We start from the raw sequence: 25,762 nt of genomic DNA on the forward strand, positions 1-25,762 counted from the left end.
GTATGAGATCAGCTTGAAGATAAAAGTAGATTTATTCTAGCAAAGCAGGGTTAAATTTGGAATTAGGCTTGGGAAGTATTCGGAATTAGTCTGTGGTTGATGCTGGTCTCTTTTCTGTTACTTTCTTATATCATCGTTTTGAAACTCAGAAAATTTAATAATACTCTGTCTTCTGGCTCAAGTTGATTCTGAGAAATAAATCAAGGCTAATTTGGAGTGACCAATCAATCCATCCCCTCCTGATTTGCTGTTGTAGCAAATTAAGAAGGCAGTGTTTTTCTGGAGCAGAATTTCCGTCTCTATCTTAATTCTGTTGTTTAAAACTGAATCCTTTTTGCTTCTCTCTCACGTGAGTTTATATTACTGTATTTTTTCTGGGTCCATTTAGCCATTTTCATTGCAGGCTTAGTAGTAGAAAGAGCTCTTTTACTACATGTAACTGTAGTATACTCTCACACTTGTGTGCACACACGTGTAACATGTAAAAACTGGGGAAAAAAGCAGTTTTCATCTTGTATTATGTGTCCAAATATAGAAATCTAGAGGAAAATGCACCTACATTTATTAGTCTTCATATGCCCCTTACTGTCCAATTCTTTCTGCTTTAAAATATGTTTAAAAAATTTTCTGTGTTTTTAAGAACAGCGCAAGACTCTGCAAAATTACAGGGTAGCACTAGTTGGAAGGAACGTAAGGAGGTCTCTAGTCCAACCGCCTGGTCAAAGCAGCATCAGTGATTAGATGAGACCAGGTCTTTATCCAGTTGTATTTTGAAAACCTTCAAGAATAGAGACCACACAACCTCTCTTTACAACCTTTTCCAATGCTTCACTGTCTTGATGGTGAACAGATTTTTCTTTACATCCAGTCTGAACTTCTCTCATTTTAACTTACACCCATTGCCTCTCATAGTCCCATAATACATCACTTCAGGAACCAAGCTCTGTGTTCTTGATAATCTTGCAGGTGTTGGAGGGCTGCTGTTTTGTCTTCCTAAAGCTTTGTCTTCTGCAGGCTGAATAAGCCTCGTTCCTTCAGTCTCTCCTCAAAGGTCTTGTGTTAGCGCCCTGGTATTTGATCATCTGCACAATCCCTTGTTTGTCTGTAGCCCTCCCTGGAGGCCAGGCATGACCCATTAAGACAGAGGGCTTATTGTCATTTGGAGGGTTTTGTGTTGGTTCCCCCCGCAACTTTTTTCCTGCTTCATGTCAGTTAAATTGTTCCATATACTTTCTGGTGTTTCACCTTCTGTTTCAAACACCTCTTTATTGTGCGTTTGTTGCACAGGAGGTGCTTGGTACCTGCATTGGAGCTTGCTGAAGAAATGCCAGATCAGTGAAGGAGCACTTAACATTGAACGTACAATATTGAATATATTGAATATACAATAATGATATAGGTAATGCTGTTGCTTCCACAAAGGCATTTTGCTTCTCAAGGGGCTCAGTCCAAAAGCAGTCGCTGTTAAGCGAGTGTAGAACAGAGGGATGAGTAAAAAACCCAGGCTTCAGACAACAGACGCCCTCTCTAGGCAACCTGTTCCATGGTGCTCTAGTAGAGAAATTTTTCCTAATGTCCAGTCTGAACCTCCTACCTTGTAACTTGTGGCCATTGTCACTTCCTTCCCCTGAAGGATTCACAGGATGGTATGGGCATTGAGTAAGTTTTCCATATGCCTACCTTTTTTTTTTTCTCTTGTAGATGTAATTGCAGATAGAAAGTGAAGTCCTAAAGACACTGAGAAGTGAGGTATTCAAAGATAATCAGGCCTCTCTTGAAATTCCAGAGCTCAACAGATGGGAAAGTCAGTGAAGAAAGGCAGTGACTGTTTGTGCAATACTACTAATTTAGGCTCTTGGGTACTTGACATGCAGCTATTTAGTAAGCTCAGAATAACAAAGAACTGTTTGGAAGAGGATGGCTGTTACAGAATCCTGTGTAATCAGATGTCAAGGACTGATGTGAAGATGATGGTTGCAAGGGAGGCTGTGCATGTGGTAATTGGTTCCCTCTGGAGAAGACAGTGCTGCTGAAAATAGCTGGATTGGGTGCGACCACTGCTGCATTTGAACTGCTTTTACTGCTGCCACCTGTTGATGACAGCCATGTCTGGGTTGTGACTAAAAACGTGGAGATACTAGGAGTGTTGAACACAGGTTTTATCTTCAATGAAGCGACTGCAAATTTGGGTTTGCAACCAGTTTCAAGGGGAGTTTTGTGACTGCAATGTGTTGCACCCAAAAGGAGTAGTGTCCTTAATGCCTTACTTGTGTACTTGTCTCTGGTTTTTCTGATCCTTTTGAGCATTTGTGTTGCTTATTCTCTCATGTTTCAACTTTCTGGACTTCTTTCTTCAACTCCTCTTAGTTCTGCAGTTTCTAGCATAGTGCACATATTATTTTCCAAACTATTTTTGAGGCAGTTTATTTTTTTTAGTCAAGGATCCACACTAAGCTGTTTAAATCTTTCCCATGAATTGCTTTGTTGATTCAAGACTCTCCGTGGTGTAGGAACACTGGAGGTATTACCTCAGTTGTGCAGTAAGATGTGTGCTGATGGCAACCATAGTCCACTATGTTGCTGAGATTCATCTACCTTTTGAGTCCTTTTAGCCATTGCTTGCAACTGTCTGTCTTTGTAGTGACTACACCAACAGGAGTGGTTGTCTTTCGTAGCAGCTCCACTTGTCCTTCAAAGGTGAGATTTCAAAGGCATGCAAGCTAATAATCAGTGACAAATACCATAATCTCTTTTCTTTCTGTAACAGTAGAGAAGTGGGTATATTCTTCTAAGCTATTTTCTCTTAAAATAACTTTTATCAGTTCCTCTCAGCATGTGCCAGTGTATAATTTATAAAACATTTTAATTAAAAAACATTATTTGTGGTATTTCCTTTGTCCATGTCCAGTGGGAGCTATTGGGATGAATGCTTCCAGAAGGCTTCATTTTACATTGATTGCTGGGTGGTTCCCTTCCTACATCCTGTGCAATGTGAAGCCTCATCTCTGGAATGTCTGTCTGGTCCCATAAATGTTTGAGGAAATGCAGTTATATGCTATCACATAGGGAATAAATCCCCTGCAATTGCATGTTGGATGCTGTACTCTAAGATAGGGTTCTAAACACATGGAGGTGCTTGTATATTGGAAGTTTCATCTTGATGATAGGAGCAAATCCAAGTTAATTTTAATTTCTCTTTTTCCCCATGTTGTTTCTCCATCAAGGCAAATACTTTTGGCTTCTCATGAAGGACAGGCTTGAAAGTGTCTCAGATTTCTAGACGAATGCTGGGCAACTGTACTGAGAAAGAAGTTGTGTTGTTGTGATTGTAACCATCTTGGGACTTGGGCTGTATTGAAAAATAACGTGTCTTCTGCCATAAGGCAGAAGCCTCCTTATTGCTGTCCTGATGTTAAAAATGAGTGAAATTTAATTTTTAAAACTTGTTTTTAAAACCACTAACAGCAGAAAGATGTGAGAATAGCAATCCTGAACAGTCAGTCTGTAGGTAAGGAAGGGATTGTGTTAAGTTTCAAAATACTTACTTCATTTAAAAAAAAAAGTATTTATTTTTAACTGCTAAAATTTCACTTATTTTCATATTTATGTTATGTATCTCATTGCCATTATCTTGCATTTTTTTATACTCCTGGCACTCTGTCTTTTAGCCCAGCTATCACACTGGCATTAAAATAAGCAGCTGGGAGTGAGCTGGAACTGCAAGGCAGTTTCCTTTCGCGTTATATAATTGTTTAGTTACTTTCTAAGATACTTGACTAAATATTTAATTTGTAAGCTGATTGTCCTATTTTTTTTAATGTAGCTGAATATACTTAATTTCTAGCACTGTTTGTTTTCTTGATTATTTTAACAATGGCTAGTCTAAATATTTTCCTTCATAGGAAATTGTAGAAAATAGCCTTGGCAAGAACCACAGGGGGTCTTTCTCCGGGCCTTTAGAAACAATATTTTTAACATCATTTTATACCAACATATGTCAGAAGTACTCTATAAAATCTAATGATGGAAACTGGGACAATCTATCCCAGTGCTTAATTATTCTTCCCTGTAGACAGATTTTTCCTGATGTCAACTTTAAATAATTTTTGCCACAATCATGTCAATTGCAAGGCTTTCCCTCCCCCCCCTCCCCCCCCCCCCGCCCTGTATTTATGTTGCTTAGGTTAGCTGATAGGCTTCTTTTGGTCTTACTTTCTTCAGATGTGTGATTTTTTTTCATCTTCTTAGTGGAGAAAATTTTCTGGAGTCTGATCATTTGTGCTTCTAAAGACTCCACAACTTGTGCATATGTTTCTGGGAGTGTGGTACTCCAGAATATATTTCTTTGGAGGCTTTATCTGTATGAGTGGAGTAGAAAAATGTGGCTTGTAGTGATGCTTTAGTTCATGCTTTTCAGTGCAAAGACATTAGGGTTTCAGTACTGTGGTACTGATTTGGATTAGCTTGCTGTTCGCTGTAACTCATTATAACACAGTTATGTCCCCTTGGAAGTGCTGAGTTCCCTTGCCAAGAATCAAATATTTGTATACTTGCTGTATGCTTGGATGTCTTGTTGCTGTTGCTATGGAATGTATAAAAATGTGGTTCAGAGTCCGCTCTGATGGAAAGACGTGAAACAACGCTTGAAGCTTAAAAGTTGCGTCCTTTGGTCAAAGGCAATTGACTGCTGTCTCAGATCTCTTCAGAAAAAGACACTGAACTGGGTGGAAGTGTATTGTTGGTAATATCATTATGGACAACATGGTATTTTGGGTTTCTTTCAGCTTCAAGCTCTGTAGACATTTTCTGTCATGGCTATACCTGCCCTGATAGGCTTTCTAGATCAGGCAGTATAGGGTTCTTTTCTAATGCAAGTTGTACAACTTTGTTTCATCTCTGTACTGAAGGATTTTTATTTCCTGTTTTTAGTTTTTTTCTGAAGACAGGTGGTACGTAACTCTGGATTGTACTTCAGTGTATTCGTTCACAGTTCAATTTTGGGACAGTAATCTTAACCACATAATCTAGTTTGAGCATTCCTTGCTCTTGTATTTCTTTTCCTTCTTGCTGCTTGTTAATACAGGCATTCTGTGATGAATATGCCTGTGCTTCAAATCAAGCTTAGGAGCTTTTTTTGCCCTGTAGTGCTTATATAGTCTGTGCTTGTCTTCCCTCCCCTTGCTTTCCACATGCTGTGAGAAGAACAGTATGTACACCCAGTTTCTGAGTTTCTCAGATAAAGATCATCACCTAGACACTGTGTGGGCGGTGTTTCCTGAAGCTCATGGCTTGTGCTAAACCCTCGTAGTGACCCTCCATGAACAGGTCTGGAAACTTCATCCCAAGGAGAAGCTAAGGGACTGCCTGCCTGACCTCTCCATTTCTGCTCTTGCTATGCTGAATCTGCAATGTGATGGTCCTTCTTCCAGCATGGGGATGATGGGTGGTCATAGAATATCAGAATTAGAGGAGTTTGCCTGTGTTGTTGCCCCTGGGGCCATTTGCAGATGAAATGTAGCCTTCAAGTTGATTTTTGAAGAACCTTCTGATAGAATATTTGGATTTCTGTATGAAGTGTGACTGTTTGATGCACTGGTTTTAAAATCTAAAACTCACTTTTGGCTTTAGAGAAATGATCCAGAAAATACTATACTGTTGACTGGCTCTGGTCTTCCTTAGAGGATGGTCTTCAAATTTATTTTTATTTTATTCAATATTTAAAATTATTTTTAAGGCTAAACTATCTGTCATTTTCCAATCACAGAAAAAGGTCTTGGGAAAAGAAATAGATGAACGTCATAACCAACCCCAAAACTGACCCCATAGTGGGAAGAAACCAACAAACTTGGAACATCTTTACAGGAAGCTAGGTAGTTAATGAATAAAGCTAGGTGGGTGTTCTTGATGCATCGGGTGTTCCTGATGGTCAGGGCTGGGCTTCATCTTATGCTATGCTGCTCTGTAACAGTAGAGGGTACTGTTGGTGTAAGATACAAAATGAGTTTTTTCACATGAAGCTTGGATGTTTTTTTTTGCTCCCAATATAATGATCATTGGAACTGTTGACATGTTATTGTATAGTCATCTTTGGGTGATCACCTCATCTTCATCCCATCCATTTATGGATTTACTACATACTTTTGTGGACAATCCCCTAACTAAGTATGCATGTTTTCTCAAAAAGTCACAAAAAGTGCTTCAAATACGTGTCTTCTGATATAGCTTGTTTCTCCTTCAGTGTTGTGGAAAGACTGTTCCTTCTTTGCTCTAGATTGAGGCATTGATTATGCTGGAAAACTGCACAACTTTCCAGAGAGTTTTTCTTCCAGAGATAAAGTATAAAAAAGAACAGTAATGGTTTGTGGACGAAGTTGCAATTATTCCATCTCTTTTGTTGGGCAGCCTTACACAAATCTCTCCTCGATTTTATTTACCATGTTCTTATATAGTCTCTGGCCGCTGTTCACCACAGAGTTGTGTTTTATTTGAATGTTGACAGGTGTGCAGTTATTTAAAACCTGCTTTTAAGGAATGTTACCACTTTGCCAGGGATCATTTCAGTTCTGTGGAAAGGACTTAAGCTTTCCAAATCTAAGTTTATGAGGGTATAGTTACATGGTATGTTGATTTTGGTGGCAAATCTGCTGTAACTAACTGTGTAATAGCATTTTTGAGGATAGCTTTTGTTCCATACTTTTTTCAGTGATCCAGTTTACAACCTCTCCCCACCCTGTGAGCAGTTGTCTTGGCACAGCTGCACTGGGGGGAGTTGCAGTGATGTGCTGGGCCACACAGGGCGTGAAAATATCCTTAATTTTGCTTTGCTGCCAAAGTACTATGTAAGTACACCTTGATGTTGGTGTTAATATGGGGTTGGAATTGGTAATCCTGATGGAAGTGAAACACCTTCAGTTTGGTCACTGCCGTGTTCTAACTGTACTGTAATGTACTTGCGCTGTTGGAAATCCTAATATAGGTTTATTTGATATTATGCTGGCAAAAATTACTATTTTGTGAGTAAAGTTTTCCACTTGGCAAACTGATTTAAGCCATAATGTCAGAAAAGACCCCTTGTAGTCAGTCATCAGCAGTCCTGGTTAACAGGGGAGGTCCCAGAAGACTGGTGGCTTGCCAATGTGATGCCTGTCTACAAGAAAGGCCGGAAGGAGGATCCTGGGAACTACAGGCCTGTCAGCCTGACCTCTGTACCGGGGAAGATTATGGAGCGATTCGTCTTGAGAGTGCTCACAGGGCATCTGCAGGACAACCAAGAGATCAGGCCCAGCCAGCATGGGTTCATGAAAGGCAGGTCCTGCTTGACCAACCTGCTCTCCTTCTATGACCAGGTGACCCACCTAGTGGATGAGGGAAAGGCTGTGGATGTTGTCTACCTGGACTTTAGTAAAGCCTTTGACAGCGTCTCCCACAGCATTCTGCTGGAGAAACTGGCTTAGACAGGTTTACTCTTCGCTGGGTGAGGAACTGGCTGGATGGCCGAGCCCAGAGAGTTGTGGTGAACGGCATTAAATCCGGCTGGCGGCCGGTCACAAGCGGTGTTCTCCAGGGCTCGGTTCTGGGGCTGGTCTTGTTCAATATCTTTATTGATGATCTGGATGAGGGGATCGAGTGCTCCCTCAGTAAGTTTGCAGATGACACCAAGTTGGGTGGGAGTGTTGATCCGCTAGAGGGTAGGAGGGCTCTGCAGAGGGATCTGGACAGGCTGGATCGATGGGCAGAGGTCAAATGTATGAGGTTTAATAAGGCCAAGTGCAGGGTCCTGCACTTTGGCCACAACAGCCCCATGCAACGCTCCAGGCTTGGGGAGGAGTGGCTGGAGAGCAGCCCGGCGGAAAAGGACCTGGGGGTGCTGGTTGACAGCTGGCTGAACATGAGCCAGCAGTGTGCCCAGGTGGCCAAGAAGGCCAACAGCGTCCTGGCCTGTATCAGAAATAGTGTGGCCAGCAGGAGTAGGGAAGTGATCGTGCCCCTGTACTCGGCACTGGTGAGGCCGCAGCTTGAATCCTGTGTTTAGTTTTGGGCCCCTCACTACAAGAAGGATGCTGAGGTGCTGGAGCGTGTCCAGAGAAGGGCAACGAAGCTAGTGAGGGGGCTGGAGCACAAGTCTTATGAGGAGTGGCTGAGGGAACTGGGATTGTTTAGTCTGGAGAAGAGGAGGCTGAGAGGAGACCTTCTCGCTCTCTACAACTACCTGAAAGGGGGTTGTGGCGAAGAGGGCGCTGGTCTCTTCTCCCAAGTAACCAGCGATAGGACGAGAGGAAATGGCCTCAAGTTGCGCCAGGGGAGGTTTAGATTGGATATTAGGAAAAATTTCTTCACTGAGAGGGTGGTCAGGCATTGGAACAGGCTGCCCAGGGAGGTGGTAGAGTCGCCATCTCTGGAAGTGTTCAAAAAACGTGTGGATGTGGCATTTTAAGACATGGTTTAGGGAACATGGTGGTGCTGGATTAATGGTTGGACTTGATGATCTTGAAGGTCCTTTCCAACCTTAGTGATTCTGTGATTCTGTAGGTACAAGAAATAGTAGATACAGTAGCAAACTCATTGAAGCCTGAAGTTCTTCAGCTGCTGAGTCTACCTTTCATTATGTTTTGTCCACATGGATAATTTTACTGGTACTACAGTGTGACTTCATTGGGAGAAGACCTTATGTAGAGAAGCTTGAACTAAGTTTATTTGTAGGCCCCCCTGATAACCGTTTCCCCAATCTGTCTTCATTCTTCTGCATGTTTCTGGCATGCTAGGGTAGCTTTTACTGACGGAGTCAGGTGGGAGCAGAAAACAGAAGAGATGTCTGGTAGGGGTTGAGCTAAGATGGAGGAGGAGTGAAAAGAAAGGTATTTGTGTGCTTTTGGGCATTTGCTACAGGAAACACTGCTAGCACTGGTTATAAATTTGTTTTGAAAAATCACTCATGTTCTTTGAGCTTCAACACTAACCTGTGTTTCTACTGCTTACCTTGAGCCAACTTTTTCAGTTTGACTGATTGTGTGGCAGATGATGCTAGCCTACTCTAAACCAGCAGAAGACCAAAAGGGAAAGGCATTTTACCAGTTTGACCTTTGAATGAGGCGAGTCCTTGTGACGGCTCAAAGGAAGGGACATGGGGGAATGGGTTCAGGGGCTGTTTGGGGCTGTGTTGTGAACCTGTGCCTTCTGTGGCATCACTGTTTTGAATTTTCACTAGCAGAATGTGGGGCGTTAATACTCCATCTGCTTGAAATCTTCTGATCAGTGAAATTTGATGGGGGAATTTGTCAGTGCAGGACACTTCAGTCATGTTGACTATATGGAACAACTGCAGAGAAACTGCCTGGATGCTGTGAGCTAACTCGGGTAATTCCTGGCCAGAACACTCCAGTTTGCACATTGTTGTGTTTAAGTGGCTGATCTTCTTGTGAGAGCCAGTAGTAAAGAACAGCTTATTACGGGTAATAGTCATGACCTCAACAGGATTGTTCTTGAATTTTCACTCCTGGACTCAAATGGTAACCATAACAATACATTTCATTATCCTGAGAAGGAAATTCTTTGTAAATGAACCCTAACCTTATAGTTATTAGGTTTATCCTGTGCTCAACTCAGGATAAATTCAGTTCTCACTTTGAAATGCGTTGTTAGGATTTCCTGCCTGGCATAGCATTACTGGCAGACTGGGAGGTTTGTCTTTTTTGCAGTTGACTCCTCTGCATTTAATTCATTCTGAATGAGTCTAATGTGAGGGGAAGCACTTGCACTAGAGCCCTGAGAGCAATGCTGATTTATAACAAGGGTGTTTCACAGAATAGTTGAGACTAGAAGGCACTTCTGGGGATCTTCTTCACCTTCATAATACAATTGGTTATTTTTTCTTACATCCAAATAGAATTTTCTGCTTTTCAGTTTGTTCCCATTGCCTCTTGTCCTTTCACTGGGCACCTGAGTCCAACTCTGCCTTCTTTATTCCTTCCCATCAGGTTACATTACTAAGATTCTCCTGAGCCTTTTCTGCTCAAGGCTAAACAATCCCAGCTCTCTCAGCCTCTCATATGGCAGATGCTCCAATCCTTTAATCATCTTAGTTTGCTGGACGTGCTCCAACATGTCTCTCTTGTAGTGGGGAGCCCAGCACTGGACCCAGCCCTCCAGCAGTGCTTCCCCAGTGCTGAGCTGAGGGGAAGGATCCCCTTGCTTGTCCTGCTGGCAGCCTGGGATGCTGTTGGCTGCCATTGCCGCAAGGGCGCAATGCTGGCTCAGTTCAGCTGCTCCACCAGGACTCCCAGGTCATTCTCTGCAAAGCTATTTTCCAGTAGGTTGGCACCCAGCCTGTACGGCATAGAGTTATTCCTGCCAAGAGCAGGACTTTGCATTTCGCTTTGCTGAACTTATGAGATCTGTCTGCCCATTTCTCCAGGCCTTTTCCATATTTTTTGTCAGCAGGAGGCCCACATTTTCCCTAGGCTTCCTTTTGATATTGAATTACCTGTAGAAGCTCTTCTTGTTGTCCTTCATGTCCTCACCATTTTCAACTCCAGGCAGGCTTTGACCTCCCCAAGCCTGTCATTGCACCCTAGGGCAGTGTCTCTATATTCGTCCTAGCTCACTTCACCCTGTTCCCACCTCTTGTATGCATTCTTTTTATTTTTAAGTTTTGTCAGAAGCTCTTTGTTCATCCATGCAGGACTCCTGGTGAGTTTGATTGATTTCCTGCACATTGGGCTGGACGATTCTTGAGCTTGGAAAAGGCCATCCTTCAAAATCAACCAACTCTCCTGTACCCAGCTTCTCTCTAGGCCCATATCCTATAGGTTTCTCTGAAGCAGGTCCCTGAATAGGCTGAACTCTGCTCTCCTGAAGCCCAGACTTACAGTCCTGCGATTTGCCTTGTTTCCTTTGCCTTGGTTGTGACTTAAGGCTTGGTTCTGTGATTTTGCTGGCTTTATCATCAGTAGCATTAATACCTCAGCCTGCACTTGTGGTGAGCTGGCTAGGTTGCATGTTTTAATCTGAACTAGAGATTTTTGTATCTGAAATTCATATCTTGACTGAACCAGACAGGCTATACTTTCTTTTGGCATGTTTTTAACTTATGTTTACCGATAGCTCTGTTCCTTATGTGTGTCAGTCTTATGTACCAATGCTGGTACTGATGCCATTAGTCTCTCTGATTCCAACTGCTAGACACAGATTTACCTTAGAAAAACTTCCATCTAGTTAGATGCCGTTAAAACTACTCCCTTGATAGACCCATTTCCACCCCCTTATGTGTGCCTGGAAATGGGTCTTAAATTTGCACAGTCTAGCCATGTCCTGGGTTGTTCTAAGATCATGGTGTAACCCAAAGCATTTCTTCATGGTAAAGCTATCCTATTCTGTATGTATCCACAAAAGAAAAACTGGCCTAGAGGAGTTGACTGCACAACTAGCCTAGGAATTATATAGCCTGTTCTGCTTCTTAGAGCTCTGAAATCTGTTCAATATCCACATGGTCATTAATAAGTTTCATGTAGCGTGGGTATGGCCAAGGTATAAAAGGGTTCTGGCAAGTGATCCTGCTGCCTTTTCAGGAGTGGTTTTCTCAGGGGAGTTTGGTACCTTTCTTCAAGTTCTGCATCTTCTCCCCACACCTGGTTACCTGTAAGCAGTGGCTCCAGTTAACTTTAAGCAGTGGTTGTTGGTGATGTTTAAGGGGAGTGGATACACCACTCTTAAATACTGTCCCTCAGACAGAACTGCAGAATAACATCCTAGTTACTATCCAGTATTCCTCGTCAGCACAGATGGTGAAGTGCTGTCAAAAACACTTGCAAAGTGATTTGAGAAGGCTCTGCTTGCTGTTAGTCACTACCACCAAATTAGCTTAATTAAAACCAGCTGTGGGAAAGTGGTCTGCTGCAACTGATAAATCTCATTTCCTTCTCTCAAGTGTCTGTGGGCCTGGAGCTGGTGATAACTGCCTGCTTGGATGCAGTGAGGATCTTAAGGTGGTTGCAGTTCTCTTCCATATGTGCAATTTTGAAGTTGGCCCTAAATCTTGCTTTTTGGCTCTCATTTCTCCATATGGAGTCCTTGGCCTTGAGAAGCTCAGCTTTGTGTGTCGCATTGAATAGTGTCTGTTATGGTTAGTGTTGCCATTACTTGATTTGGTTTGGGAGAACTAGTGGGCATGTTTGTTTTAATATGGTTTAGAAAGAATGTCAAGGTTATCCAGCCTGAGAAAGATGCTCTTTTATTAAAAACCTCACGAAACCAAAAGAACCCCTTCCTGCACAACCAAACCCTGACTTTAAAAACCAACAGCTTAAGCCATTTAGAAACAAACGGTTCACTTTCTCTGAATGACCACCAGTCCTTTGTGTTTTGTGAACTGGTGTCTTGGACTTCTGCATATTCTTTATTTATGGAATACCCTACTCATTGCTGTCTCCATTTAATCCTCTTCTCTCTTCCCCTATCATCTGTTCAGTTGTGCAGGCAATTTCACAGGCAAACTTATGGCCAAAAAGTTGCCTACGTTGATGGCTTGTCACAAACCAAGAACAGGCCGTTTTCTGTTTCTGAATTGATCCCAGACCTGCCAACACCAAGCTGTTGGGGTTTTTTTGCCAGTCAAATGAAGTTGTGTTAGATGAGGCAGCTGTTTTAGAATAAGTTTAATAAAATGACTGTTGTCTTTTATAAGGAGTTCTGCTAGTGGAGTAATCCAGAAATGGCGGAACTCTAAAATTTTTGAATCCCAGTGAGCCTGTGAAATCCTGGCTGGGAGCATACTTTCCAGCAGGTGGCTGGAAATGCTAATAAGGAATGGGGTCTGTCATGGAGCACTGTGGAAGGTTTGTCTTTCTGAGATTACAGTGGGTTTTCTTTGCGGAAATTGAATTAATTTAAGAATAGGAGTTGCTCTTGGCAGCTCTCAATTTCTGAAGTTTCAGCTTTTGATGAAATAGAGTTGGCATTTTCACATGATCTTCATCAAAATCATTTGATGTTTCAGTGATGCTGGTACTGCTGGATGCGAAATTACTTTTTTTAAGCAAGCTGTTCTCTTGTCTTGATATTTTGATTAAGGTATTCCACTGATCTGCGTTGTGTTTTAGGGGTGGGTTTGTGTTTTGTTTTTTCCCAAAGGCCGTGCAAGTCCTCTGAAAGTCTACATGGCCACACAAAAGAGCAAAGCTAATATGGGTGTTTGAGGCATAACTGAACAAGGCAGATTGTTGCATACTGCATTGTGGCATATCTGAGAAAAATGGGTGTGAATGTGTGACCAAACAATAGGAGTTGCATCAGTAATTACCTTTCTACTGAACTTCCATATTTTTAGTTTCTTTCCTTCAATATTGTTCCAGCATTAATGATGATAATGTTATCTATTACATTTGCTTGTTGCAAACATGCAAGAGACTTTGTGGCTTTCACAAGAAGAGTCACCCAAGATTTTCAGATGCAGTATAGCAGATGAGTCTGGTCACACCATTCATCTGCATGAAGTTCTCTGGTAATTTATTGCCTATTTTTGGTTTTGCACGTGAGCTTTGTATCATTGTAAGCATCATTTCTGACAGACAGGATCTTCTCAATACAATTTACCCTTGAACAGTAAATGTTCTTATAGCTGGAGGTGAGACTGTCCTTTTTTTTAGTCCTTTCCCTCCTTGGGGAAGTGGCATCTTGGTTGTGCTTTTAGCCACTGCTGACTTGGAAACTATGAGTTATTTTTTTAAAGAAGGCTTGCTTGCTTTTTGAAATAATTTAGTTAGGTGCTTAACAGTTTAATTCCATTTAACCTTCTGTGTGACTTGAAGTTTATTTTCTCACTGGCTTGTTTCTCTGCCAAGTGCTAATTTAAAGGGATTCATTGTATTTTTGTATGTGGTGTGATATGAGGAACACTTTTTCTTGAGATTGTCTCCAGCTGCATTTGACTAGTGGCTGGGTGGTGTGATGATCAACTTCTGCTTCTGCTATTTGAATAAATTTTTCATTGTCCTGCAATTTCTGCACATGGAAATGAGGCACTACTGACAGTATTTAGTCCATCTCTGGGGGCTTTCTAGTATGTTTTGAAGAACGCTTTTTTTTTTTCTTCAAATCAAATACTTCTGTAAAAGAAAATAATAGGAAATGAGAACTTGTGCATGCACTGTTCAAAGTTACTGTGGTTTTGTTTTTTTTGTTTTGGGGCTTTTTTGTTTGTGTGTTTTCCTCTGAGTATGGGAGCTTTCATAGTCAATCGGATACTCTGGGAACAGAATAGCATTTGTTTTCTGTATCCTTCTAGAAAGCACAGATGACTTCTGGAACATCTTTATTTCAGATTTGCATGTGTCAATGTTTGGTTTAGGATGATGCAAGGCTTTTGTGTAGATGTAATGCCCTTTGTAGATCACTTAGTGTGGCTGGAAGGTGAAGACAAGCTGAAGGCACACAAGCTTCTCTTCAAGACATTTGGCTTTGAAAGAATGTATGCTTGGTATCTCTCTGTGTATATCTACTACCTATAAAATCATGTACTCTGTGGGACCTCTCAAATCCAAATTTTAGTGCATGTTTTGGAAACTTAATGAGTCTTAGGATTTGATGGGACAGAAACCTCTTCAGATTGTGATGATCCTGTTAAAAACCAACCAAAAACCCTCAAACTTCCCCCTGGCCCCAAACTGTGAAAAACATGAGTGAAAAATGGATCCAATAGACTTTCTGTTCAGTATCACCTTTCATGTTAATAAATGGTCTGGTCCTTGTAATGCAAAAAAAAGTAGAACATTGCCGTTTTCTAGAGAAGATGCCCGTAAAGCACTTGTGTTCAGGAGATACTTTATGCTCATACACTTTTCTTGTACGTTACTCCTTGTCATTTGTGTTTGGGCAGACACAGGAGACATGAGAAATGTCACTACAAAGTTGTACATATGAACTTGTGGGCAGTTATTTTGGCAGCTGGCCTAGATGATGTGTGCTTTAAGATTTTAGGAGGCTTTTGGCCACTGGCTTAATATCATAAGTAGTAGATCATTTTCAAACAAACTCAAAAATGTGAGTTCCTGATGGAAGTATTTATATTTCTGCTTTTGAGGAAGGAGAGGTTTCTGAGAGCTAGCTCGGAAAAGCTAACACACAGAAAAAGTTTTTTCCATACTAGGGAGAGGGAGAAGAAAATGGTCAAATGGCTCCAGCAGGCATAAAAGCAAGACCAGGCTATTAAAATAGGTGTTGTCCTAATTGCCATTAATTGCATGTAGGTATCTTTATTTATGTAAAACAAAGATAATGTGTAGCAGCCTTCTAGAGCCCTCTGACAGTTGTGTGAGTATATATAAGTTTAAGACACTGTCATTAATACAATCCTTAGACTATGCTTTGTTAAAGTTAAAAGCCTATGTCCATATTTAATAAAAATACTACAAGAGTAAAGCAATTTGTTTCTAATTATTAACACTTTGTATCTTATATCTAAGTTTATAATACATATTTTGTTTGCACTCTGAAAATACAGAATTCATTTTACTTGTGCCAGTGCTGTGCAATAATCCAATCAAGAAATTTTAGCATAGTTGTCTTTAGTTTGAAACTGACCCTTTTTTTAAGGACAAATTTAAGGGTATTTTGCCGCCTTCATAGTTTCAAGCTACTAGTATGTAATAAAGAGTAATAATGTTTGCAAGTTTTGAGGTGTTTTTGACATGGAAATTGCTTGGTATTCCAAAAGTTTTGTGAAAATTACATGCGTGAGTACTAACCGAGAAAACTGAAGGGAGTATGCTATTTACACTTTTCTATTTATTATCTAACCTAATAAATATTATTAGGTTAAACTTACTTTTAAAAATACTTTAAGTACAATTTGCCCCTTTTTGAGTGTGACTGAAAGCAACCAGAGAGCATTGGTCAATTAATTTCTGTTTACATCTGTTTTGCATCACCAAAATATTATGCTGAGTCTGGCCGTTAGTTTGCAAATGATGTACTGGAGTATTTTCAAGGGTTTATGTCCAAATGAGTGTTGTTAGGTGCTTTAATTGAAAAAAAAATTTTGATCTGTAACCCTCCTGTTCAGTGTTCTTGTTTGAACTAATGGCTATACTAATGATTATTAGACACATTCCGCATAGAATAACAAGATTTACCATTGAGTCAGTAGTTTTTTTAAGTCATGTCAGTGGTTAAATTGGTCTATTTATAAATAGCCCTAATAGTTAGATCCAGCAGTCATACAGAGGTAAGTCTACATCCAATTTCCCCAGTGCCCCCGGATACATCCAGTGTACAAATTTGCTGTTAAAGACAGCTGCACTGTTGTTTTGTTACTGAGATTATCTAGGAAACACTTAATAGTGACCCTTTTATGAATTTTTAACACATTTATTTTAATTGTGAAGTATTAGCTAGAGATATGCATTCAGAAGATGATAAATATTCTGAACCTAAAGCAAGTGCTTTACATTTCAGTGCACAAATACTGTATAGCCGGTACTATCATACTAACCCATGTTTTCACATTAGTTCCTGTGTAATTCCCCAGCTGCCAATATCCACCTTCTGTCTTGCCACACAAATTGTAAGCTCAGAAGAGAGAAGTTTTAGTGTTTGTATTTTATTGCATGTTCCACTATGGGATTTGGGTGTATGACTGACTTAGTGCTACATAATAATTGAAACCAAAATATGAGACTAGGCTTAGGAGGAAATGAGCTCCTTAAAATACTGAGATTCTGCTCAGGAGTAATTAAAGGATTTCTCTCTGTCAAGAGAAGAACCTCTCAGACACCAGCTTTATTGATACAGTTTGGCCTGTTTGTTTTTGTGACTTTATAGTAGATCTGTACCTTCTCTACATTTGCGTTTCTCAAAGCTGAGTATATTGTCATTGAACTTCTGCAGCACCTTGATCTCCCCTTCTCCTTTGCATTTGGGGGCTGTCCATTTCATCTGGGAAGAGCAACCCTCGAGGCTGGTGCTGTTGGCTTTCCCCTGGAATAGGGAGCTGTGACGCATGCCGAGTAGCTACACGTGCCAGATGCTAGGAGCAAAGCATCATGTTGTCCTTGTGCCCAGAGTTTCGTTGGTCACAGCACTGCAAAATTATGTGGTAGATCCAAGTAAATACTGATCTTATGAGCAAAACATACCAGCCCTTCCTGCTACCAAACAGTTATTTGGGCACTGCTGAAGACAATGGCAATGTCATATCCTCTGAAGCATTTGCCAGCTGGCGTAGGACACTGCATCTTTTCATTCAGTTCGTTCATTGCAGAATAAAGAAAATTGGCATGCTCAGAACATTTTTAAAATACATCTGTTTGGAACGTGAGTGTTGTTTCTTGCTTAGTTAATTTGCCACTTCATTATGAGCGTCCTGATGGAAAAGGAGTGATGTGCACAACAGCAAGTGCAAAAGTTGGTTAGGCTTCCTGAAATTCATAAAAATTAAAGAAATATTACTACATCTTTCAAGTTCTGTATCACTAAGCGAGTTTTAGTGTCAATTAAATGACAGGAAAGTGAGAGCTGATAGAGAATTACTTTGCAGTTTACAATGTAACCAGTAGATCTGTATGCCACAAAATTATTGAGACAAGTGGTAATACTTTGCTATATCCATTCCATTCTTAGCTCTCAAGCCTTTTTTCCAGGGTCTTTGGAAAAAAAGCAGCTTGTTTATTTTTACAGATTAGAAACACTTGATTTCATCAAAGGACTTGTTCAGGTTTCACAGGCTGTAGCAAGATTACCCATACTGGGCATGCTGTAGTTTGGCCATGAGTTTGCAGAAGCTTTGAACCAGTTGTGTCTGCGATCCCTGGGGCAGAGCTCGTGCCTGAGCCTCGTCGCTGTGTGTCCAGCTTCTCGGTGTGGAAACTGGCTGGCTCCAGGCTGAAGCAAAAAAGGGATCTGACGTCTGGGCAGAGTGGATGACCAAGGAATTTGGGTTCAACTCTAAGCTCGGCTGTGAAGTCATCTGTCAATAAAAAGGATGTGGTTTTGGGTCAGACATGGAAATGGAGAGAGAACCTGCATGGCCTACTTTAGTGCTGTATGCTTAAAAAGTTGGTACTATTTAGACAGCTGCTGGCCAGAGCAAAAATGCAGAAACTTTTCAACTTTATGCAGTGCATAAGTGAATTAATATTTAGATCAGAATGAAATTTTTCCATTTTAATGGTATTTCACAATGATACACATCCTCAAATGAGGGTGAATCTTCCCCTGCAGGTATGCTCTGTGAATCAAGCACCAGTCTGTTCCCACATCTCCGTACCGATACAAATATAGCCAGGGGCACAGAGGGTAGGCATTCAGGTTTACACAACACAAACACTGTAGTGCAGACTTGTTTTAAGACAACTTATTAAAGTCGAAAAATCTAGAGTTTCTTGGAAGTGTTCTTTACAATCAGATGTTTCCTGTTGCTGGAGATGTGTCCTGTTGCTGAGTGACTTTTCCTCTCCCATAAAGGGAATAGGTTTGAACTTTGAACCTGGGTCTCTTATCAGTTGCAGAGTGCTGGACTGAAACTCTTCAGATGGTTTGCTTGCCAAAACTTGCTGTCCTTGTGTTTACTGCTGTTCGCTTGCAGACCTGTGATTAGGAAGCATGCCTGTGCTCTGTGTGTGTTATCTTTATATATTCCTCATCTTAGATATTGAAAATGTTAGAGTAATGCTGCTGAAACTAAACACTTGAGATTTTAACTTCTTGTAGTGCCTAAGCATGGGAACACTAGTGATTGTTTTTTAGAGTACATATGTAGGAGCTGAGATCACTAGCAAGAGTGGTGTTCTATATGTCTCCTCTGACCTTCACTGACGCTGTGTGAAGTGGTGCATAGGGGATGTCATAATTAGTGCCTTGAGTATTGAATAAAGATTATGAGTAACTCTGAGTGTCCTGGAGGCCACGGTACAGAAGTTGTTCTTGTAGTGACTAGTGCTCTTAACATAAACCCATCTCACTGCGTCAGAAGGTGGACAAGTATGAAAATCAGTTGTACTAGAGAAGAAAGAGCTTAGTAAAGCGGAATAAACCCAACAGGAGGAGGGAACACAATATTAATGCAAAAGTAGGATACTTAATAAATTAATAGGATGGCATTTATCTTTAGACTGAAAAAATGGCTTAGGCCTTCCCTAAATCTGTCTTCAGCAAATAAAACAAAACATTAGGAAGTGAAGGATACCCTGTCAAGTAACTTACAAATGCAGGCAGGGAATAATACAGTAATGTAACAACAAGAAAATAATTAATAAAATAGCCTTCTCTTGTGTTTGGGGAAAGTAGAGGAATATGTTTGACATCTGTTTGAAAAAAAGAAAATATTGTATGAATTACAAAAGTTGTCACTTTTTTATGTGTGAATGCTTGCTTAAAATCTTGTGTCTAAATTTATCTGTTCTTAATTGGGGGGTTTTGGGATGTTCCTTCTTGTGTTTAATAGACACATACTGGACAGGATTTATTTTTCTCTTTGTGTAGCAGTTAGAATTGTGAAGCCTGATTTTAATTAGGATCTTTGGGCACTTTTCTAGGTTTCCTTGATTTATTAGCCCAATCAATTAGGTCCAATTAGATTGGTATCGTTATTAAATTTGTCTAATATATTTTATTAAAATGACTGACAGTTATGTTTGGAAGAAGCAGCTGAGCATTTGGGTGCAGAGGCTGCTCTTTAGGTCTGAATAGGAGCAGAACAAGTCAGGCTAAGTTTAGATGAGGAGCTGTTACTTTGTATTTTACTTAATGATGTTAATTGATTAATCTGAGCGAAAAAGGTGGCAGCTGTAGATTACAGATGAATGTCTACAAAAAGCTGGAGAAAGTAATTTTTCTCTTGTGACAGAGATGTAGGAAACAATCCCATGGATTAAAGTGTAATGTATCCAGTGAATGCGTGAGACTGAAGAAAAACATTCTCAGTCAAGTGTGACCACAGCAAGTCTAGCAATTAATTTTCTAGTTTTAGTAAAATGTTTTTTCTATGTTTGCTTGATGTCCTTCAGTTAGCTTATTAGTGGTTGTACTACAGAGGTGTGATTGTTACTGGGAATATACTGTTGCTGTTTCTAATGTAATTCTTAGTTTTCAGATACTCATAGTTTCGTTGCATTCCCATTTTCAATGGCAAAACTTGATTCGATCTTTGCCTGTAGCTGAACTTATTATTTCGGTGCTCAGGTAGGAATGTTTCAGCTTTGTCTGGGTCAGTGGAGAATGAAGAAAAGATCCAGTTCAAATAAAAGGACTGCAATATGATAGTGTGGTGTTTAAAAGCGTTCCTGTTACATACCTGTTCTTGTTTGTATAGGAAAATAGAAAGGCTGCTCATTTTGTCGACAAAAGATGCTTGCCTTCTCAGTGATTCTGTCATGCTGCTTTTTCTGCTTCTTAGCTAAAGGTGGCTCATGTTTATGACATGATATTTTATTATCTGAAACTGAATTTTATCTCCATTGTTTTGGAGATGAAGTTGTCCTTGTGTCTTACCAAATCTGAGGACGGATGTTCATGCTTTGGGTATCTAAGCAAGATCTCTGTGAAATAGAACTGAAATTATTTACTTCCCTTCAATTCCTTGGGTATAAGAATTATCCAGACTATTCCATAGTCATGATAACGGTGGTATTTTTTTTTTTCCAAATATTTTTTTCTTTGGGCCAGGGCATGTTCTGAGACAGATCTTCTTGAAAAATGAATCCCAACAGTAGCATGTTTTCTGAGAGTGGCACTGCTTTTGTAAGCTTCATTTTCTGACTAGGTGAAAAATAAAGATAGTTTGTTATGACTGGCCTTTTTTGTCACTAAGTTATGAAGAGTTTTGTGCATTAAGTGTACCTTCTCTGGTATATGTCATGTTACAGCCTATCGATCTTGAATAGAAAATAAATTTTGATGGCTGTTGGGGTTTTTAATCCTATCCTTTTCAGTACTCAGCTGAAAAAGGGAGACAGCCGAATGACAGACCCTTTTCTTTATGGGTGGTCTTCTAATTCCACGGTAAAAAAGCAGCACCTAAAAAAAAAAACCCCAAAAAACCAAAACAACTTTCTTTTAATTCTGACTCTGAATCAAAATTTTATTCTTTATTGTTGTTACTGCTATTGCTGTCCCCAGTCCAGGTGATGGGGCTCTGCAGGATATCTGGTCTCTGATCAAGCTCCAGAGGTAGAAATTACATTAAATGTTATTAAATACAGGTTGCAGTTCTGTAGGAGTCCATCAGAGTATATGGAGAGCAGGGGTATGGAATGAGAAAGTTAACAGTGATCATGCATACAAGAAAGCAATGCAGGCCTCAGAGCTTGAGTCTCTGTATGAGGATGTGCCAAATTACAGCCTTATGTTGCGATGTATTATTGTATTCCCCGTTTGGCTTCATCTGTGGAGCATATTACTGTAATGGTATGTGGTATCGAGGCTGTGTTAAGCCTTTATTATTAAACTCTTATAACTCCTGAGGGACTGATGGTTTGTGGTTTCTCAGGACCACTTCCAAACAGCACACAATCATTTTTTTTGCTGATATTTTTTTCTATCCTGGGGAAGTTGGTTTATTACTGAAGTCTGTTGTTTTTTGTTGTTGGGGTTTTTTTTGTTGGTTTTTTTTTTAAAGGATAAGAGAAGTTAAAGAAGTTTTTAAAAAAGGGTAAGTTCAGCTTCTTTGGTTTCCAATAGGATGAGACAAATATCTACAAATCCTTGCAGAGACAATCTGTAAAAAGCAAAAAAGTTAGTGGCTTCTCAGAGGCACTTTTACAATAAGTCTTAACTGAAATTCTGAAAGGACACTTAGATAAACATACAAGTTATACACAGTTCTTGATTAAAGTGGATTATATTTGCTGTTCTTGTTCTGTGTGGCCACTGCTTGTTTTCAGTTTGTATTTTGTGTTTTCATCAATGATGATATCAAAACAAGGAGAGTATTTGCATTGGAAGTTAGTCCATGTATTCACTTTTACATGGTTTCAGGAACTTGACGCTATTGGGCTCTAAGAGCTGTTCCACACGTTTCTTGAGTGCAGTACCCATGCATGATATTATATGTTTATCCAGTGGTGCCCATATATCTTTCTTGGAGTGTGAAACTTAAGATGTTTTCCAACACGGCTTTGTTTCTCTTTGTCTCCTACAAGTCTGCAGTTTGTTGGTCAGTGTCATTGCTCCTTTATGAAGACCGAAATCTTCATTTATTTTTCTGTTCTCTTCATTTATTTTTCCATTCAGAGACTGGAGTAGTGGAAAAGATATGGTCATCTGTAAGGAATAGCCGTTAAATAGTTATCTGGTGTCCAGAAATGCCTAGGCCTAAGGTGCACAATATATGCAGCAAGATGAGTCATTTCATTTGCCTGTGTTGGGGACAGGGGAGTGTGGTGCAGAGTCATCCCGGCTGTGAGAAACCTCACGGTTAACAAAACGAACAGGAGGAAGGATTTGCGGGAGACCTAAGATGGGAACACTGGAGTCTTGGAAAGGGGTGTATGCGTGCGAAGAGGTGAGGGGTCAGCGACATCTAAAGTGCATCCCTTGCCTTGAAATATAATCAATCCTTATACCTGGATGACTTACCTGGACTGCATAGTAACTGTGGTGTGAGTGCAGAAACAAATGTAGCCACCTCAGATTTGCAGGACTTTTTTTGCTTCAGGACAGAACTGTGCAAATCCAGTTGTGTCCCTTCAAAGGCAAGTTCAGCTCTATGTCCAGTTTGAAGCATTGTTGGAACAGCGTTTGAGTTCGTTCCCAGAGCAGCATTGAGTCTCTCTGCACAGTTTGTCTTGGAGCTCCTGGTTCCTGAACCAAACGGGATCCTTGTGTGTGTTCTGAGCGGTGAGCTTTCCTGGAAAGAGGGGTCTCATACAGCAGTCCACACTCTGAAAGGGCTGTGGTGGAGCACATTCAGGCAGCCCTGCACAGTACTGTTTTCTGGGGGATGATGGAGCAGATTCATGTGTTGGTCCAATTTTTGATGCTCAAGCTGGATGGTGGGTGGGAGGGGAAAGTGACCCAAAGCATAGGCCCCAATGCAACTTTGACCCAAAGTTAACACAAAGTGATCCATGACAACTTTGCAGTCTGGCTGATGAGATCTCAGACACTGTTATTCCTGGCACTGAGTACCTAGTGCCTTCTAAATAAGTGAGTGTTTCCGCCGTCTTTGCTTCTTCTGATGGATTGGATCAGATCCAGAATTGCATTTGGATTTTGCTGTATCTTTTTTCTTTTTTAAACTGCTGTAGCCATTGAAAACATGACTGTAGCTAACATGAAAACAGATGTATAAGGCTGGTGTTGTGCTGTGTGCAGCCTTAAGCTGTCCATCTTGGCAAGTTATTGGGTGTCAGATTGCATGATTTGGGCATAAAGGCTGCTCTTCAGTTAAGAAGGCAGGAGAAAAAACATTTAAACTGCTTTATGGAAGTAGGTAGCTGAAAGGTTAGGGACTGCTCCTTCAGACATAAACAGTTCTTGGCACCTAAAGCAAGGGCACATGTAAGTGGGTATGTTTTACATTGTGGTTTTTTAAGTTTTATTTGCCTTTGAAAGATAGTGTGGACTTGGGCTTGGGTAAAGCAGCCACTTTGTCAAAAATAGTCTAGAAAGCTGGGAGGATTTTGAACTGAGCGATGACTGGAAGAGGTTTCAAGGTAGAAGGAAAGAAACTTATCTTATGTTCGTGGAAGCAGGACTCGGTATTTGCAAATAAATCTGGCTTGCCTCAAAGAAATGCTTGCCTCCAGCAACTTCTGACAGAAATAACCTGCAGTTCTGAATTTGGCTGAATGTGAAGAGCTGTCTGGGTGGAAGAAAGGTGACGTGATTATCTTCTCAGCCTTTTTCGAGTTTATAGCTTCTTTCCTTTTGAAGTGTTAATGCCAGAAATAAACACAGTGTTTTAATAAAGATCCATGGTTTGTGAAATTACTTGCGGGGTGGGGGGAATTGACTGCAATGCAGGTTATTCACACTGAATTTGATGCTGAAACTGTGAAACTAATAGCCACGTGGAGGACTGGATTGGAAAAGGGAGCTCACATGCTTACTCCACTTGTAATTTTTTTTTTTGTTTATAGTAGGAAGATAATGTTCTCAGTTAAGGGAATTAAACATACTATTTTTGTGGGCTGCAATAATGGTATTAATTTGGTTCTTGCAAGGCTTTTCAGCCATTCTTAGATAAGTCCTAATATTTCATGCACAGTGTTTGAATGCAAAATATATTGCAGGAAAATGAACAACATTTAAATTTGGCATTAATTACAAAACAATACTTTATGTTGATAAAAATCTCAACAGTTTTTTAAAAGTAGAACCCCACAGAGATACTTCAGAATTAATTGATGGCAGATGAATTTAACACAGTTAAAATGAATTAAACCCCTTGCTATTTAGAATAATATAAGGATGTCTGAATTTTATTCCCAAAAGAGGAAATACAGTTGTTAAGTCCAGATGGATTTTTATTTTTGTTGGAATAAGTTTTGAGATTAGTAATTTTTTTTAATGTTACTCCACAGTGTTGGATCTGGGACAGCACAGACCTGCTTTTTTAAAAATTGTTTTAAATCCAGTTAAATGAACAGTATTACTATGTTTATTTTGAAAATTAGCGCTTTCTTATTGAATTTGTAAGAATTGGAAAATAAGCATGAGGATGATGTACAGTATAGAAAAGCTAAGGGATAGGTCCTGTGTCTGTCGTCAGCTGAAATGTGGTAACTGTCAATGTCTGCAATTGTAGCCTGCCCAAATGTAAGGTGATGCAGCAGGAGCTTAACCTCTTCTCAGCATGCCAAATCTGACTGTGGTTGTCCTTTTTGCCTTGCACTGAGGCAGCCGCTGTGGTGCTGCAAATGCTCAGTTGATCACATCTGAGGCCCAAGTTAGAGAAAGAATTGTGAAGGGATTCAGGCTATTCATTTAGCTGAAGATGAAAGGCAGTTCTGCAGTTATTTGCTATGTCAGTTTAAAGCTTCTCATTCTATGACTTTATTAATCCTAACGTGGTTTGTTCTTCACTGTGTTTTACCTGCTGACAAGCTGTCTCTTGAGTTCTGGGCCCAGTTCTGCTCCACTGGTGGTGGAGTAGAATTCTGTAGACTCTCTGCTTCATTTGGGATAGGGATCAAAATGGATGGCAAACCAAAGTAAGTGTTGGTTTATCTCAAGTAAGACTACAGCTGGAAAAAACCAAAACACCATTGAGCATGGTACCGTATTGCAGCTCCACTTGGAACAGAGTATCAAATTATTACTGATAAATTTTGCAAACAGGTTCTAGGCTGCAAGAGTGGTATATGAGGGAGGGGGGTGACTATTAAAGAGGACTGGATCATGGGGTAAGCTAAGTGCAAGCAGGCAATAAGGGTTTCTATGTGGCCAAATGTCAAGTTGCGTTTATAAAAACTAGCAACTGTAAACCACAATTGCACCAAAGTGTGCCCCATCATATGAAACTGTGACTAAAAGTATCAGGCATTAACTGGTGAGGAAGAGTTGTGATTGTGATGGTGGCTAAAAGTGTTATTGTGATCCCCAGATGGCAAAATAAAGGGCTATCAAGTAGAGAGATTACATTTTCTTGGTACTTGGTACACATGCTGCATATAGTGTAAAGGTGAAGGCTGTTGATAAGTTGAAATGCATTCAGCTGGGGAGCCACTACTGTGATTAAAGAGGTGGAAAACATGCCTTATGGTGAGACCTGGAAGGAGCACAAATACTTGGCTTAGCAAAGTGTTGGAGAAGAGCTGATTGTAGCAGGTGA

The 25,762-nt window shown here is 40.3% G+C and overlaps 1 protein-coding gene across 9 annotated transcripts in view; it reads left to right on the top strand.

Annotated features, from left to right (window-relative positions):
- Positions 1-25,762, top strand: part of ST3GAL3 (ST3 beta-galactoside alpha-2,3-sialyltransferase 3) — a gene marked incomplete at both ends in the record, with an annotated part of 188,601 nt that overhangs the window by 14,881 nt on the left and 147,958 nt on the right. The window lies entirely within an intron of this gene.

This window comes from Phaethon aethereus, assembly GCF_964289735.1.
Source record: "Phaethon aethereus genome assembly, chromosome: 8".
NCBI classification, from domain to species: Eukaryota; Metazoa; Chordata; class Aves; order Phaethontiformes; family Phaethontidae; genus Phaethon; species Phaethon aethereus.